The following is an 18,377-nucleotide window of genomic DNA, read 5'->3' on the forward strand; positions in this document are numbered from 1 at the left end:
ATTAAGTCAAATATTAGAGATTGTAACTGGAGTTGAAACAGCAACTAGAGGGAAGGAAAGGCATTTGTTTAGTGCTAATCCCGTTCTCAGATTGGGAGTCTTTAAAATAATAAATAGATTCAATGGGGTTGATACAGAGAAACCATTGCCACTGGTGGAGGATTGAGCATAATTGTAAAGTTAGAGTTAAGCCATTCAGGCATGAAATCAAGGAGTACTTTTTCACATAAACTGTAACGCAAATCCAAAACCTGTTCAAGCAAAAGGCTGCAGATGCTGAGGGTCAAATGAAGTTTTCAAGATTGAGGTCGATGGCCAGGGATATGGGGGTTGGAACAAAGGTGAATAAGTGAAACTGCAGTACAGATCAGGCACAATCGAAGGGAATGGCAAAGCAAGTTTAGAGGGAGGATGAACGGCCTACTTCTGCCCCAATTCCCAAATACTTATTGTCATTAAGTGAGAAAAGATGGCAGTTAATTTGCATACATCAACCTCCCAAAATAAGAAGGAGCTGAGTGGCCAGTTAATCTGTTTTTGGCTTAGGGAGGAATGTTAGCCAGGTCATCACCCTTCAATTCGAATAGTACCATATGATCATTTACTAGCACCTCAAACAATGTGTATTCCCTTAGTGCTGACATGACAGCCAAGATTATATGTTCAAATCCTGAGTGGTACTTGAATCCAGAATTTTATGGCAAGAGCTCTAATAACCATAGAAAATTAGGAGTGAACGGAAAGGGAAGTTGGCATGTCATTGGTATCAAGGGCAGTGAAAAGCAAAAGGCTTGTTAAGCCCTATGTCTTTTTCTTGTTTCTTGCATTTCTAATGATATTCTTTGTTGTTGGTTTCACCATACAATGTGAACATAAGATAACTGAATTTCCTCAGCAATTTCACCACAATCTGGCCTCTAGACCAGCAGGAGTCAAGCAGAAGGCCAAAAGCCAATACACAGATATGACGGGCCAGTGTCTGAATTGGGATTACCCACTTGGCCCTTCCCTCTTCCAGCTCATTTAATGATGGCACTATCCTTCCTTCTGTACTGCACCTGTCATACCAACTGGAGATTATTCCAAAACTGACTTGGGAAGACACCCAGGGTGCATCATCAAATGGGCAGGGTGAGTGCTGTTTGGCCTAACAAGTTGGGAAATTCCTCAGAGTTGCTTCCACTCCTTGAGCCTAACGTCACCTTGTTTATGTTCAAGTCAACCATGGTTCAGTGAGAAGCACTCCACAGAAGCAGGAGATTGTAGGTGATGTCCCACTCCAAAAACTTGAGTATCAAATCTGACTAACACAACAGAGCAGTACTGAGTGAGTGCTGAACTGCCAGAGGTGCCATCTTTTTTTAAGATGTTAAACTGAGGCCCCATCTGCCCACTCACGTGTCTGTAAAACATCCCAAGGCACTATTTCATAAAGAGGAGGGGCCCTGAGCAATAGTTATTTCAGTCAATATCATTAAAGCAAGCGTTTTGGTCATTACCTCAATGCTGTTTGTGGGAGTTTGCTGTGTGCAAATTGGCTGCAACATTTCCTACGTTACCACAGGGGCTACACTTCAAAAGTACTTCATTGGCTGTAAAGCACTTTGGGAAATCCTGCGTTCATAAAAGGTGCTATATAAATGCAAGTCTTTCTTTCATATAAATGGGCTTTCCACCACCTCTTCAGCAGAGTGAAAGCAGCTTCCAGGAATTGCCCAACCATAGTTTTTCTCAACTTTCCTTTCATATATCCATACAATATGTACATTTACACATACTTTAAATGTTGTTTAAGGGATGTTAATGTTATACTTACATCCTCTGGTTTTGCACTCACTGTCCAAATAAAGTAACATAATCACCTCTCAACCTTTTAAAAACTTGGACTGTGATCTTCTCTGAGTCCTTTGTCTCATTTTTAAGAATCTTTGTTCACAAATTGGAACCTAAATCTCTTCTGACCTCTAGAATGCATTAGTCCTTTAAAGGTAAAAACAAAAAAACTGCGGATGCTGGAAATCCAAAACAAAAACAGAATTACCTGGAAAAACTCAGCAGGTCAGATGGAGGCAGCATCGGCGGAGAAGAAAAGAGTTGACGTTTCGAGTCCTCATGACCCTTCGACAGAACTTGAGTTCAAGTCCAAGAAAGAGTTGAAATATAAGCTGGTTTAAGGTGTGGGGGGGGGGGTGGGGGGGCGGCGGAGAGAGAGAGAGAGAGAGAGAAGTGGAGGGGGTTGGTGTGGTTGTAGGGACAAACAAGCAGTGATAGAAGCAGATCATCAAGAGATGTCACCAACAATAGAACAAAAGAACACATAGGTGTTAAAGTTGGTGATATTATCTAAACGAATGTGCTAATTAAGAATGGATGGTAGGGCACTCAAGGTATAGCTCTAGTGGGGGTGGGGAGAGCATAAAAGATTTTAAAATATTTAAAAATAATGGAAATAGGTGGGAAAAGAAAAATCTATATAATTTATTGGAAAAAAACAAAAGGAAGGGGGAAGCAGAAAGGGGGTGGGGATGGGGGGAGGGAGCTCAAGATCTAAAATTGTTGAATTGAATATTCAGTCTGGAAGGCTGTAAAGTGCCTAGTCGGAAGATGAGGTGTTGTTCCTCCAGTTTGCGTTGGGCTTCACTGGAACAATGCAGCAAGCCAAGGACAGACATGTGGGCAAGAGAGCAGGGTAGAGTGTTAAAATGGCAAGCAACAGGGAGGTTTGGGTCATTCTTGCGGACAGACCGCAGGTGTTCTGCAAAGCGGTCGCCCAATTTACGTTTGGTCTCTCCAATGTAGAGGAGACCACATTGGGAGCAACGAATGCAGTAGACTAAGTTGGGGGAAATGCAAGTGAAATGATGCTTCACTTGAAAGGAGTGTTTGGGCCCTTGGACGGTGAGGAGAGAGGAAGTGAAGGGGCAGGTGTTGCATCTTTTGCATGGGCATGGGGTGGTGTCATAGGAGGGGGTTGAGGAGTAGGGGGTGATGGAGGAGTGGAGGCTGGATGAATTTCGGGCTCGGCATGATGCTGAACTCTTCTTCCGCCGTCTTCGTCTCCGGGCTCACTTCTTTGGGCAGGAGTCCTCTCCTCATTCAACGGATCCTTTCACCCATCTCCAATATTCTCCCTCCACCTGGACCCCTCCCTCTGGATTCTTACCTTCTCTTGATCTTTTCATTGAGAACTGTTGGCGCAACATTAGTCGTCTCAATTTCTCTGCTCCTCTCACCCATTCTAACCTGTCTCTCTCTGAACTTACTGCACTCCATTCTCTCAGGCCCAACCCTGACATTGTCACCAAACCCGCTGACAAGGGTGGTGCTGTTGTTGCCTGGCGCACTGACCTCTACCTCGCGGAGGCTAAGCATCAACTCGCAAACACTTCCTCCTACCTCTCCCTGGACCATGACCCCACCACTGAACATCAAGCCATTGTTTCCAGGACTGTCACTGACCTCATCTACTCTGGGGATCTTCCTCCCACAGCTTCCAACCTGATAGTCGCCCAACCTCGGACGGCCCGCTTCTATCTCCTACCCAAAATCCACAAACAGAACTGCCCCGGTAGACCGATTGTGTCAGCCTGCTCCTGCCCCACAGAACTCATTTCTCATTATCTTGACTCCCTTCTCTCTCCCCTTGTCCAGTCCCTTCCCACCTACATCCGTGATTCCTCTGACACCTTACGTCACATCAACAATTTCCAGTTCCCTGGCCCCAACCGCTTCCTCTTCACCTTGGACGTCCAATCCCTCTACACCTCCATCCCCCACCAGGATGGTCTGAGGGCCCTTAGCTTCTTCCTCGAACAGAGGCCCGAACAATCCCCATCCACCACTACTCTCCTCCGTCTGGCTGAACTTGTTCTCACGCTGAACAATTTCTCCTTCAACTCCTCTCACTTCCTCCTAATAAAAGGTGTGGCTATGGGTACCCGCATGGGCCCCAGCTATGCCTGTCTCTTTATGGGGTATGTGGAACATTCCTTGTTCCAGTCCTACTCCAGCCCCCTTCCACAACTCTTTCTCCAGTACATCGATGATTACTTCAGTGCTGCTTCACGCTCTCATCGGGACTTGGAAAAATTTATTAATTTTGCTTCCAATCTCCACCCCTCCATCATTTTCACGTGGTCCATCTCTGACACTTCGCTTCCCTTCCTTGACCTCTCTGTCTCAATCTCTGGTGATAGACTGTCCACCAATATCTATTACAAACCCACCGACTCCCACAGCTACCTCGACTACAGCTCCTCACACCCCGCTTCCTGTAAGGACTCCATCCCATTCTCTCAGTTCCTTCGCCTCCGTCGCATCTGTTCCGATGATGCTACCTTCAAAAACAGTTCCTCTGACATGTCCTCCTTCTTCCTTAACCGAGGTTTTCCACCCACGGTCGTTGACAGGGCACTCAACCGTGTCCGGCCCATCTCCCGCGCATCCGCCCTCACGCCTTCTCCTCCCTCCCAGAAACATGATAGGGTCCCCCTTGTCCTCACTTATCATCCCACCAGCCTCCGCATTCAAAGGATCATCCTCCGCCATTTCCGCCAACTCCAGCATGATGCCACCACCAAACACATCTTGCCTTCACCCCCCCCCTATCGGCATTCCGTAGGGATCGCTCCCTCCGGGACACCCTGGTCCACTCCTCCATCACCCCCTACTCCTCAACCCCCTCCTATGGCACCACCCCATGCCCATGCAAAAGATGCAACACCTGCCCCTTCACTTCCTCTCTCCTCACCGTCCAAGGGCCCAAACACTCCTTTCAAGTGAAGCATCATTTCACTTGCATTTCCCCCAACTTAGTCTACTGCATTCGTTGCTCCCAATGTGGTCTCCTCTACATTGGAGAGACCAAACGTAAATTGGGCGACCGCTTTGCAGAACACCTGCGGTCTGTCCGCAAGAATGACCCAAACCTCCCTGTTGCTTGCCATTTTAACACTCTACCCTGCTCTCTTGCCCACATGTCTGTCCTTGGCTTGCTGCATTGTTCCAGTGAAGCCCAACGCAAACTGGAGGAACAACACCTCATCTTCCGACTAGGCACTTTACAGCCTTCCAGACTGAATATTCAATTCAACAATTTTAGATCTTGAGCTCCCTCCCCCCATCCCCACCCCCTTTCTGCTTCCCCCTTCCTTTTGTTTTTTTCCAATAAATTATATAGATTTTTCTTTTCCCACCTATTTCCATTATTTTTAAATATTTTAAAATCTTTTATGCTCTCCCCACCCCCACTAGAGCTATACCTTGAGTGCCCTACCATCCATTCTTAATTAGCACATTCGTTTAGATAATATCACCAACTTTAACACCTATGTGTTCTTTTGTTCTATTGTTGGTGACATCTCTTGATGATCTGCTTCTATCACTGCTTGTTTGTCCCTACAACCACACCAACCCCCTCCACTTCTCTCTCTCTCTCCGCCCCCCCCCCCCCCCCACCCCCCCCCCACACACACACACACACACACACACACACACACACACACACACACACACCTTAAACCAGCTTATATTTCAACTCTTTCTTGGACTCGAACTCAAGTTCTGTCGAAGGGTCATGAGGACTCGAAACATCAACCCTTTTCTTCTCCGCCGATGCTGCCAGACCTGCTGAGTTTTTCCAGGTAATTCTGTTTTTGTTTTAGTCCTTTAAAGGTGATGTGCCTAAATGGAACACATCATTACAGAAGAATAAATGAACGCCTGGGCTATAAGATTAGAATAACTTGTTTCGCCTTTAAACAAGTATTCTTTAAGTCCATCCTGGTGCATGATTAATCTCCCAAATGACAATCTGACATTGACTGAATGTTTCAGATGAATAGCCAGTTAACATCCCAATTCCTTTTCATCTCCCATCTTCGCTGATGCACACACTTGTTATGGCCATGTTTCACATTTCATATGGCCATGTATATATTTCACTGCATCAAAACCTGTCATTCTTTAACCCATCCATTTAATTGCCCTAGATCTCTCTCAATGCTATCAATATCAAATACACATCTAGACCCATGCAAAATGTTATAATATAATGTTACTAGAGAAATCCTACACAACAATATCCATAAGTGAAATGGTATGAAATAGCTCCAAAAAACTCAAGGAGATTATTGACCATTTCAGAAATCCTGCATTGCTAGTGTGCAAGTTAGTGACAAGATTACAACACCGTAGCATTGTGATCCTCCAACCTGCCCTTCACAGTGACAGTCTCCTCTGCGAGTGCAGAATTGATAAATTTACCCTTATAAATACCAGCTTTGGCTAAGTGGTAGCTCCTAATAGGTTTAAGTATCACTCCAGAACTTGAGCACGGACATTTCAATGCAGTAATGAGGAGGTGCAGCACTGTCAGAAGTGGCATCTTTCTGATGAGATTTTACAGAATTACATAAAATTTGCAACAGGGAACATGCATGTTCCAAATAGTCTATGATGGTGTCCAAAATTTCCTATAAGCCATGCGCAAGTTGGTTGCTTAAGTTGTCATATGTGCATGGCTATGCAAAAAATTCTGAAGAGGCCATGCGCTTAAATAAATCATACTCAAAAAATAAATTAGAGAGAAGGCTGGATAGGTTGGGCCTGTATCCATTGGAGCTTAGAAGAATGATTTATTGAAACATATAGGACCCTGAGGATACTTGATAGGGTGGATGCTGACAGGATGTTATGGGAGGGACTAGGACGAGGGGATACAGTTTAAAAATAAGGAGTCTCCCATTTAAGACCAAGATGAGAATTTTTTTTCTCTGAGGGTTGTTAGTATGTGGAATTCTCTTCCCCAGAGGGCAATGGAGGCAGAGTCATTGAATATTTTTAAGGGTGGGTTAGTTAGGTTCTTGACTGACAAGTGACTTAAAAGTTAAAGGGGTTAGACAGGAAAGTAGAGCTGAGATCATAATCAGGTCAAACATGATATTATCAAATGGTGGACCAGGCTCGAGATGCTGAATGGCTTACTCCTGCTCCTAACTGATAGGCCCGCATGTTTGTACGTAGGTCTCTGTTTCAATTCCTAACTCCAAGAGCACATTACACAGTCATATAGCACGCGAGATCAAAACATTCCTGCTTTGTCCAAAATCTTACATTTCTGCATCTTCTATTTTGCCCCATCCCTTCATAATCCTGAACACCTCAATCAAATCATCCCGTAATCCTGGTTGTATTACCATGGCTAAATTCCCCACCATCAGCGCTCTAAGGGTTACCATTGACCAGAAGCATTACTGGACCAACCACACAAATATTGTAGCTGCAAGAGCAGGTCAGAGGCTGGGAATCCTGCGGTGAGTAACTCATTTCTTGATTCCACAAAGCCTGTCCTTCATAAACAAGGCACAAGTCAGGAGTGTGATGGAATACTCTCCACTTGCCTGGATGAGTGTGGTTCTAACAACACTCAAGAAGCTTGACACCATTCAGGACAAAGCAGGCTGTTTGATTTGCATCCCATCTTCCACCTTAAACATTCAGTCCCTTTACCACTGGTGCACAGTGACATCTGTACATCTACAAGATGTACTGCAAAAACTTGCCAAGGCTCCTTTGACAGCATCTTCTAAGCTCACAACCTCTACCCCTAGAAGGACAAGGGCATCAGATGCATGGGAACACCACCGCCTATAAGTCCCCCTCCCAGTCACTCACCATCCTGACTTGAAAATATATTGCCATTCCTTATTTGTCGTTGGGTCAAAACTCTGCAACTTCCTTCCTAACAGCACTGTGGGTGTACCTACACCACATTGACTGCAGCGGTTTAAGAAGGCAGCTCACCACCAGCTTCTCTAGGGCAATTAGTGATCGCAATAAATGCTGGTCTTGCCAGTGACGCCCGCATCCCATGACCAAATTTTTTTTTTTTAATCTTTAAATTTCTGGCTTCATGCCGGATCTTTTTTTTAAAAAGCTTTGGGATGATATTTCCAATGTAGTTATCCTCCACTCCTGTACCTATGGAAATGTTGGAAGATACTCATCACTGCCTCGGATTTCTTTGAAGAATTTTGGGTGTGTGCCCTCCAGTCCAAGTGCCTTACAACTTTACATATCCAGACACTAGATTTTATGTCACACCCTGAGGGGAGAGGAAAACATTTGCTTTGCACAAAACATCTGTAAAATTAATGTTTAAAGTAGTAGGCTGAGACAAGCCTGCAGCTCAGCTTTAAATTGAAAGAAATCTATAGCCTTAAAGATGCTTACTTGAATTTAGAGCCCAGGAAGAGGCACCAATTGTATTTATATTGAAGCCTTCAGCCCCACAGCAAATATTGGGGTCAAAAGATCACTGACCATCGACTTAGTAATGGCTGCAACACATTCAAAAAAATATCTAATTCAGCGCAATCAACTGTATTATTCATCAAACTGAAACAAATTACTCTTTGTTTTCAAATTCCTCCCTCCCTATCTCTATAATTTCCACCAGCCCCACAACCCTCTGAGATATCTGCGCTCATCTAATTCTAGCCTCTTGGGCACTGCCGACTTTTATTGCTCCATCACTAGCTTCCATACTTTCAGCTCTCTGGACCCTAGGCTCTGGAATAACTTTCCCTAAACCTCTCCGCCTCTCTTTCCTCCTTCAGGATATTTTTTGAAACCTACCTGAGTGGTGGAGGCAGGGTCACTGAATATTTTTAAGGCAGATTCTTGACTAACAAGGGAGGCAAAGGTTACTGGGGGAGGTGGAATGTGGAGTTGAGGCCACAATTAGATCAGCCATGATCTTACTGAATGGTGGTGAAGGCTCGAGGGGCTGAATGATCTACACCTGCTCCTAATTCGAATGAGCGTATATGTAAACGTGTCTCTTTAACCAGGCTTTTGGTCATCTGCCCTAATACCTCCTTTTGTGACTCGGTACCTTTTTTTTGTTTTATAATTCCTCTGTGAAGCATCTTAAGATGATTTGCTAAAGGCATTACATAAATACAAGTTATTGTTTCAGTTACTGGATGCAAACAACGAGGCCAAATCACTGTTACAAAGATTAATGTCTCCCAAACTGACCACTGCCTTCACTGAAAGCACAAAGCCACAAATGCATTTGTACAGGGGGCTGACAGTGTGATGCAGTGAATAGCCATAACCATGTTCCAGTAATCCTGGTCAGTACAAGAGTACAATCTTTCCACAAGAAAAAAGCAGCTTGACTACTAAAACACAAATTGATTTTCCATTCACATCAGTTACGGCTAAGAGTGAAAATGGCTAACCCAAAAGTCCAATCCATGCACAGCTCGGAAACAAAAAAAACCCTCAATTTAGGAACACAGAAAGAGAAAATGATAGCTTACATTATAGCATGCAAAATAAGAGATAAGAAAAAAGAAAGAGAAATAGGGAGGCCAAGAGAAAGGATGTGAGATAGAGGAGACAGGAAGAAAAATGCAGAGAGACGAAGAAAAGGCAGTGAAAGAAACAAAGAGACAGAAAAAGACAATTTGGGCAGGATTTTCCACACCCGCCCGCCACCAGGATCTTCCGGTCCCATCACAAGGCAATGGACTTTTGGCTGGGGCGGGTCCCACCCACAACAGGGCCGGAAAATCCCATCTAAAAGGTGAAAGAGAGAAAAGCAGAAAGAGATTTAAACAAACGCCAAGGTAGAGATAAAGATGTGAAGTAGGTGGAAGAGGAAAAAAAAAGAGACAGGAAAAAAGATTGAAAAACAAATGGGAATAGATGTAAGATAAAAAGTGACAGAAAGAAAAAAGGGCAAGAGATAAACCAAAAGAAAGAAATGTGACCGAAGAATAGGAAGAATACTGGAGGCCGGTATTAACACACGACAAGCTAGGAGAGAGAAATGTGAGAGAGAGATGGAAAAAGCAGTGTCAGAACTGGAGACAAGGAGAAGGTGAAACCTGAACAGTGTGAGATAATAACAGAAAATAAAGACATAACATGAGATAAGGACAGAAAAATAGAATGAGGGAGTAGGAAAACATTAGGATGGATTTGAATCTTCTCAAGGGCAATTAGGGATGGGCAATAAATGCTGGCTTAGCCAGCGACACCCACATCCCTTGAAAGATTAAAAGGAATGAAGAGTGAACAAAAAAGAGAGAGAAAAGAGAGATGAATAAAAATGACAGAATTAGAAGAAAACAAAAGGAAAATAAGAGAGCCATAAAGATATATGCACACAAATTCAGATTAATCTTCACAGGCCAATAATTTTCAAGATTTCTCTGTGGGGACATCCAGATATCCTGGCCTGAAAAAATGACAGTGAAGGTCCAAATGGTGTGCAGTATGCACACACTCAATCCATTGTGGGAGTCCACCACATAACAAATTAGTGAGGTGCAAATGGAGTTGTCCATTTTGTTTGGCCGATTGCCTTTGCCATAGGGAGCCTAATGCCCATTTCAGATCCCTGTGAAAACACGGAGCATGTGCCACAGACATCAGTATTCTGAGATCTAAAGCAGGGGTCTTTCATGGGACCGCTGGAAACTGCCAACAAAAATGTTTTACTTGCTTGAATGTGGAGCCAGGTAAAGCAGGAACGCTCCTCCTAGCTCAACGTTGAAATTGCAGGTTGCTGCCTGCACCACTTATCCGTTCCCAATCTCCATCCCTCATCACCCTCCAATGCCACCCACTCCCCTCCCCCCACTCCACCAGGCTCACTCTAGGCCCCACCTCTTTGCCATCTCTTATGGGATGCCAGCCCACCATTGCTTACAGTTGTCATTAGAGACCCAATTTTACATGGTTCTTCTGCGCAACAGTTGTGGCGTGGTTTTGCTGCTGCTAAATTAGCCCCTGAATTTTAAGTACCAACCAATTTCTAGGCCCCTCAGTCTCAATTCCTGAAAGTATTAGATACCCAAATGAAAACAGTACTATTATTATAGAATGTTTTTTGTTAGTCTTCAGCTCCAGTAACACTGCATTAGTGAGTAAACGAATACAGAAGAAAATACATTAGAGATTATATTGTTCCTGAGACACTGTGCTTGTAGAACAGGGTAGGGGCAGCCTCAGTTGAACAGAAATCTGCTTGCTTTGTATACTCCTGAGATCCATGCTCTCTCTCTCTGTTTCTTGTTTTCTTTTTCTCTGTCTCGCATGATTATTCTTTCCTCCTTGGCTTCTCCCTTGTTGAGTTGCAGGAGTTGCTGAATGTGAGGAGGTGGGTGAACCCACTGGACTTTAGAGCAGCCAAGAGTTGAACAGCAAGATACCTGGTCTCCAAGGGTTAGGATACAGGAGAGATTACACAAACTAGGTCGTATTTCCTGGAATTTAGAAGCTTAAGGGGTAATTGATTAAAATTTTCAAGATGTTAAAAGGAATAGATAGGGTAGATGCATGAAAACTGATTGGTAAGTCTAGGACTAGGCAGCATAGTCTGAAAATTATAGACAAGTCTTTCAGGACTGAAATAAGGAAACACTTCTACAAAGAAAGGTGGTAGAAGTTTAGAAATCCTTTCCACAGATTAGTGCTAGATCAATTGTTAATTTTAAATCAGAGGTTCATAAATTTTTGTTAGCCAAAGGTATTAAAGGATACGGGGTAAAGGCAAGTAAATGGAGTTAGGGCACAGATCAGCCATGATCTCACAGAATGGGGAGCAGAACAAACTCAAGAAGCTAAATGGCCTCCTGTTCCTAGTTAACAATTTGCGTCGGTACAACACTTTTAAGGTAGTAAACAGAGGAGAGGAGAACAGAGGACAAGAAGGAAGCATAAAGCAATAATAACAGAAGAGTTTGAGGAGGTGGCCCAAAGGCACATTCAGAAAGACAGGTTTTGAAGAGGCTTTTGAAAATGGTAGTAAAGCAAAAAGTTTAAGAAGAAAGATCCAAAATGTAGGGTCAGGTCAGTTGGTTCCAAAGATGGAATAAAGCAAATGCTCAGTAGGCTGGAAAAAATGGAGAGACACAGGGCTGGAGGAGAGTACAAAGGAAAGGAATGGCAAATATTTGGGGGAGTTTGTGAACAAAGATGAGGATGTTGAATTCAATGCATGGGTGAATGGGGAACCACTGGAGGTCAACAGTTCCAGGAGATAAGTGTATAATATATTGCAGCCAAGAGAGTTTTGGACGTGTTAGGGTTTATGTAGAGTGAACTTGGAAGTCAGCAAGAAGATAGTGGGAGGTATGAGAGTTTCACCAGTGGAGGGGTTGCAGTGGTTAACACATCAGAGCTGGGAATAGGTGGGTTTCGATAAGAAATGGACAATCAAGCTTAGTCATATAAGGCACCAAGGAGAGTCTGAATGAGCAGCTTGAGGGGGAGGTGGGATTGGAGGCTAAGGTTATTGGCAGGAATCAACTTAGGATGGTTTTTGTATTGACAATATGAAGTCGGAGAAATCTGGATTATCTGCCACTTTATGTTGGATAAAGAGTCTGACCGCATAATGATGGTATGGACGTCTGGGTGCTCACAAAGAGGTAAAGCTGGATGCTGTCAGCACACATATGGATACCGAACCCACACCAATGGGTGAAACATGTAGATTAATAATAAAAAGGAGTAAATGTAGCCTTTGAGACACCCTTAAGGTGACCATGTTGGGTTAAAAGTTAAGCCATTAAAAGAAATGTGCTGGGACACATTGGGATAACCTCAACAACCAAGCAAGAGTGGTGTCACGAAGATGGGTCACAAAGCAGAGGCACTGGAGCGGGATGGAGTGGGCAAATATATCAAATGCCACAGAGGATCATTACCTCTTGCTGAACAGCACCAGTGATTCCACGTTCCAGGACAGCAAAATAGTTTCACACAAAATAGTGGATCAGTAAGCAGAAACAAGCAGCCTCCCCCACCAAGGAATAAATGAAGCAAACCTTGGTCTCAGCACAATGAAACACTACTTAGCAAGTGGACAGCTACCACAAAACAAGAACTGTTCCCACAATTGGAACCAAATAACAATGTTTTCCTAAGCACTGTATTCCAATACCACAGAGGTTTCCTCTATATTGTTGCATGTTTAAAAACTTCTTACAGGCCAGTCCCACACTTTGCAACATACTGAACATCAAATGTTTTTGTTTTCATGGTCAATGAAACACAATTACAACAGATAAATAACATAACAACATGGGTGAGTGGAAGAATCCATTAACACTATCTGTATTTTTATGTTAAAGTAAACCACACAACCAACAATCTGTTGATTGACCTAATGAGGGAGAATTTACTATTGTTACAGGCAACATAAGAGTCCAGTGAAATACCTAGAAGTTTATTTCTCAGCTATATGCTAGGTGGAAATTTGGTGCAAAAGTCGTCAGACCTCAGTGTATATCTATATATTCATTAAATACCTGGTAAAATAAAAGTGTTCCTTTTTTGTTGGTGATCTGACACAGTCTATATTGGTCAAAGGCCTGATGCCAATATAAACATACAAATAAAACAACGACCAAAGCAGCAGCAGTTTTAACCAGTACCAGGGGATCAACACACCCTACACTGAAACTAATGTGCTGAGAAATGTGGTACACTACATACAGTACCTGGACTATAGAAGGTGAATCAGAATGGGAAAGAAAGGTCTAATACAGAATTCTCCATTGCTATGACCTATTGAAGTGTTTTGTCAACCAGTCCATGGTTAGCAAATAAATTCACACAAAATGATGGTCAACAAACTATCATAGCTTTACATATTACTACACCAACCTTATGTTGGCAAAATAGAGTTCAGGATTTGATTTATAGGTGACCTTATTGAAACATAAGATTCTTAGGGGGCTCGACAGGGTAGATGCTGAGAGGTTATTTCCCCTTGTGGGAAGAGTCTAGGACCAGAGGACATAATTTCAGAGGAAGGGGGCACCCATTTAAACAGTGGTGAGGAGGAATTTCTTCTCTCAGAGAGTAGACAATCTGTGGATTTCTTTACTGCAAAGGGATGTAGAGGCTGGGTCGTTAAGTAGATTCAAGGCTGAGGTAGACAGATTTAGAATCAGTAAGGGAATCAAGGGTTATAGGGACAAGGCAGGAAAGTGGAGTTGAGGGTTATCAGATCAGCCATGATCTCATTGAATGGCAGAGCAGACTTGATGGGCCGAATGGCCTACTTCTGCTCCTGCTGAGGGGGGAGGCAATGGCATAGTGGTACTGTCTCTAGACTAATAATCCAGGAAACCCAGGGTAATGCTCTGGGGACCTGGGTTTGAATCCCACCACAGCAGATGGTGTAAATTGAATTTGATAAAAATCTGGAAATAAAAGTCTAACGACGACCATGAAAACATTGTTGATTGTTGTAAAAACCCATCTGGTTCACTAATGCCCTTTAGGGAAGAAAATCTGCCATCCTTACCTGGTTTGGCCTACATGTGACTCCAGAGCCACAGCAATGAGGTCAACTCTAAAATGCCCCCTGACCAAGGGCAATTAGGGATGGGCAATAAATGCTGGCCTAGCCAGTGATGCCCACATCCCATTGACATAGAAAGACAGCAACAGGGATAAGCCATTCAACTCCTCAAGCCTATTCAGAATTTTGTTTAGCTCATGGTTAATCTGGACCTCAACTTCGGTTAGTCATCTTTACTCCTTATCTCTGATTACCTCTACCTAACAAAAGCCAACCGACTCGCTTGAAAATTTCAATTAATCCAAAATCCACAGCTTTTCTGTGGAGAGAGCTCCAGGTTTCTACTACCCTATGTGTGAAAAAATGCTCCTTGATTTCGCTCCTACATGAGCTAGCTCTAATTTTAATTTATGCTCCCTTGTTTCGAATTCCCCGTATTCATCGCATTGAATCCTTTGATTATTTTAAACACCCCAATTAGATCACCCCTCAACCTTCTAAACTCAAGGGAATACAAGCCATGCTTATAGAACCTATCCTCATAATTTAACCCCTTCAGCCCAGTATCATTTTGATGAATCTACAATGCAACCACTCTAAAGCCTATATATCCTTCCTAAGGTACGATAATCAAAACTGAACACAGTACTTCAGGTGGAATCTGACCAAGTTCTATGAACCGAAGTACAACTTCCAATCCATCGTATTCCAACCCACTTGAGATAAAGACCAATATTCCAATAACTTTTTTGATTACTTTGTCTACCTGTCAGTAGCATTTATTGATTTATGTACCTGGACACCCAAATCCCTTTCCTCCTCCACATCTCCCAGAGAAAGTATTCTGATTTGTCTTTCCTAGATGCAAAGTGGACGACCTTGCACTTCCCCCACATTGAACTTCATCTTCCACAATTTTTTCCTACTAACTTAATCTATGTCGCTTTGTAAAATTTTCTACTCCCGTCTACATAACTTACTCTGCCTCCTAACTCAGCAAACTGGGGATATGCAACACTCCATTCCTTCATCCAAGTCATTGCTACCTATAGTGAAAAACTGATGCTCCGGTAAGGAATACTGGAGAAGACTACTTGTTGCATCCGGTCAATCAGAGTCCATTTTTCTGTATCCCTACTCTGTCTCCTAACTCCCAACCAACTACTAACTTCTGCCTCAAAGCTACCCCAATACCCTGTGTTTTACCGATGCACAGAACACGCCTTTGGAAGTCCATACAGACAATACACATAGGCACTTCCCTATCCACCATGATGGCGACGTTCTCAAACGGTCCAACTAGATTTTTGTGACATGATCTACCCTTCATATATTCATACCGTCCCTTTTCGGTCAGGTCATCACTGTCTATGTGCTCAGTCATCCTGTCCGCGATGATTGATTCCAGTAACTTCCACAGAACAGATGTTGAAGTGATAAAGTCTGGTGAATCTGCACTGTACCACTTCGCTGGTCAGTATATCTTTGCAGAGGTTCCGTGCCCAAAACTGAAAGCAGTGCTCCACATGATCAAAACCTGTACTGAAAGCATATTGTACAGTCTAAAAGGTCTTAGCTGGATTTGTAAATATTTCCTGGAAAGGAACAGGATCCCAAATTGGAAAATCTATATTTTCACTTGTTCTATCATTTGATAATTTTTTGATCAAGACCAGCAGAAAATGTTATTTCACTGATCCTAAGAAACAGGTGGAAAATATGCAGCTTCTGACTACATTAAAAATTCTTCTTAGAAACATTTATAAATCCAACTGTCTGCCAAAATATTAATGCAAAGTAACAGACTGAAAATTGAACTAGAACAGGAGCAGAAAATTAACAATGAAATAAATAGAGGAAATGTAATAAAAGGAGATTATTTTTGGATGAAGGTACACAAAAGTTCAGAAAACTACCAAAAGAAAAACTGTTCCTAACCTGGAAGCGAGCTCAGAACTAGTCGCTTACTATTCGTATTCAACTAGTTGCTAGAAAACTAAAACTCATTGACACTTGGGTTACTTCGTAGAGCATGACCACAGATCCTGTCTCTGATGTTCCCTGACCATCCCAGAATTTTCTTAATAACCTTGTGTTGGAGCCTGTTCACCAGTTTGTTGGGACTTAGGGGTCCTGATTGCATGCTAGTTTTCGGATGGCCGAGGACAATAGAAAGAGTTGATCTGCAGACAGTTCTTAGGTGGAACACATTCTGTTTACTTACAAAGGTACTCAGCAGCTACACTTGTGTGCTTTCAACTCAAACGCTGTCTCCATACTTCTCACTAACTCAGACTACTGACTAGAGGTAGCCCGTGCTGCTCCTCTATTGGTTACATAAGACCATGTGATCTTCCTTTATAACATCCTTAACGGTATACTACACATTACATAAAATCATAATTACCACACATTGCATTGTGGATCAAGCCAATTTTGCCACTCTAATTGATTCCACTCCAACAGTGATTCTAAAAATATACTTGTGCCTGCACCACAACAGAGCTTTATCCCTGGTGGAGACAAACCTTGGCACAAAATGTTTCACCTACATTCAGAAAGTTATCTTGACCATGTATTTGGATGGAAACGTTGTCCACATGCTGTGGAAGTAATGCCAGTTCTCGCAGTGTCCTTGAGAGTGGTTGAAAGTTTACTACTGTTGGACCTTCATATAATGTTAAAAAAACATTGCACACCACACACACTTGCATCTTTTTGGAACTCTTCAAATGCCATTTTCTTGCCTTAATTTACTAATCCTGCAGCAGCTCAAACCATGTACAGTAATACATATATATATATATATATGAAACACTAAACGTTGCCAAATTGAGGTTTAGGTGTCACTTCAATATTAAATCACAACATCATTCAGTAGTCATCAAAAAGCATTGTAAATTAGTGACCTAAAAGAGGGAGGTTAGCACGCCCCGAGAGAAAAGGTGCAAAGTGCTCTTCTCCGACTGAGTAACAAAGAAAGATATATATTACAGAAACACTGCTTTGTGTGCAATCAGTGCAAGCAAAGCTCTTTGGAAAGCCTCCCTTGACACCAGACGCAAAACAAAGTGCAAATCCGAAAACATATCTACTTGTTTCTGCGATTGAAATGCAACATATATGAAGCATTTGTGCACTGCCGGAGATTGCAGGCTGGCCGGAATCATTACACACACACGGTTCGCGCTCCAAGCCGAGCCAGTCATTACCAAATTGCATTTTACATCGTTCCCACTGAGTCCCCTTCTTGTGGAACAAATAACGTTCGTTTCTAATATATATATTTATCTATAAATAATATTAAGTGGTTTAACTCACAAGAACGTTAATGCAGCAATGCCTCCTCACTCACCTCGTGAAAAATAAAAACCCTGACAGCAGAAGTGGAAAAAAAAGCGAAGGCTCCTCCTCCCACAGAGAAGCAGCTCCGAGAGACTGGAGTTTAGCTCCCTCTCTCAGTCTGACAACCCACTGCATAAAGGACACACAAACACTGGAGTTCAGCTCCCTCTCTCAGTCTGACAACCACTGCAGAAAGGACAGAGAGAGACTGAGCAGGGCAAAGAGAAAGGAAGAAGCAACAGCTCATTAACTTTCTGCTTTATAATCCTGACAAAGTCACATCAGCTCCTAAAAGCAGATAGTCCCAGAGTTACCCTCCTCCCTCATTTCCCTCCTCCCTCACTCCCCTCCTTCCCATTCCCTCCTCCTTGACTCCCCATTCGCTTCTCACTCACTCCCCTCCTCCCCATTCCCTCCCCTCTCATTTCCTCCCCCCTCCCTTTCGGCCCTCCTCCCCTCCTCCCTCTCGCCCCTTCTCCGCTCCCCCTCCTCTCCCTTTTCCCTCATTCTCTCCCTCTTCCCTCACTTCCATCCTCATTTCCACCTCCATCATTCCCTTCCTCCCCATTCCTCCCTCCCTCAATCCCCTCCTCCCTCACTCCCCTCCTTCCCTCTCTTCCCTTTCCCTCTTCCCTTCCCCTACCTCCCTTCTCTCCTCTCCTCCCTCTCTCCCCTTCTCCCCTCCTCCTCACTCTCTCCC

At 43.2% G+C, this 18,377-nt stretch overlaps 1 protein-coding gene across 1 annotated transcript in view; it reads right to left on the reverse strand.

Moving 5' to 3' along the window:
* Positions 1 to 17,771, reverse strand: part of elovl5 (ELOVL fatty acid elongase 5) — a 108,198-nt gene extending 90,427 nt beyond the window's left edge. The window contains exon 1 of the mRNA XM_041188069.1: positions 17,654 to 17,771. The gene's annotated coding sequence lies outside the window, so the exon portion shown is untranslated. The remainder of the gene's footprint in view (positions 1 to 17,653) is intronic.
* Between the last annotated feature and the right edge of the window lie 606 nt (positions 17,772 to 18,377).

Source organism: Carcharodon carcharias, chromosome 5 (genome assembly GCF_017639515.1).
Source record: "Carcharodon carcharias isolate sCarCar2 chromosome 5, sCarCar2.pri, whole genome shotgun sequence".
Classification (NCBI taxonomy): Eukaryota; Metazoa; Chordata; class Chondrichthyes; order Lamniformes; family Lamnidae; genus Carcharodon; species Carcharodon carcharias.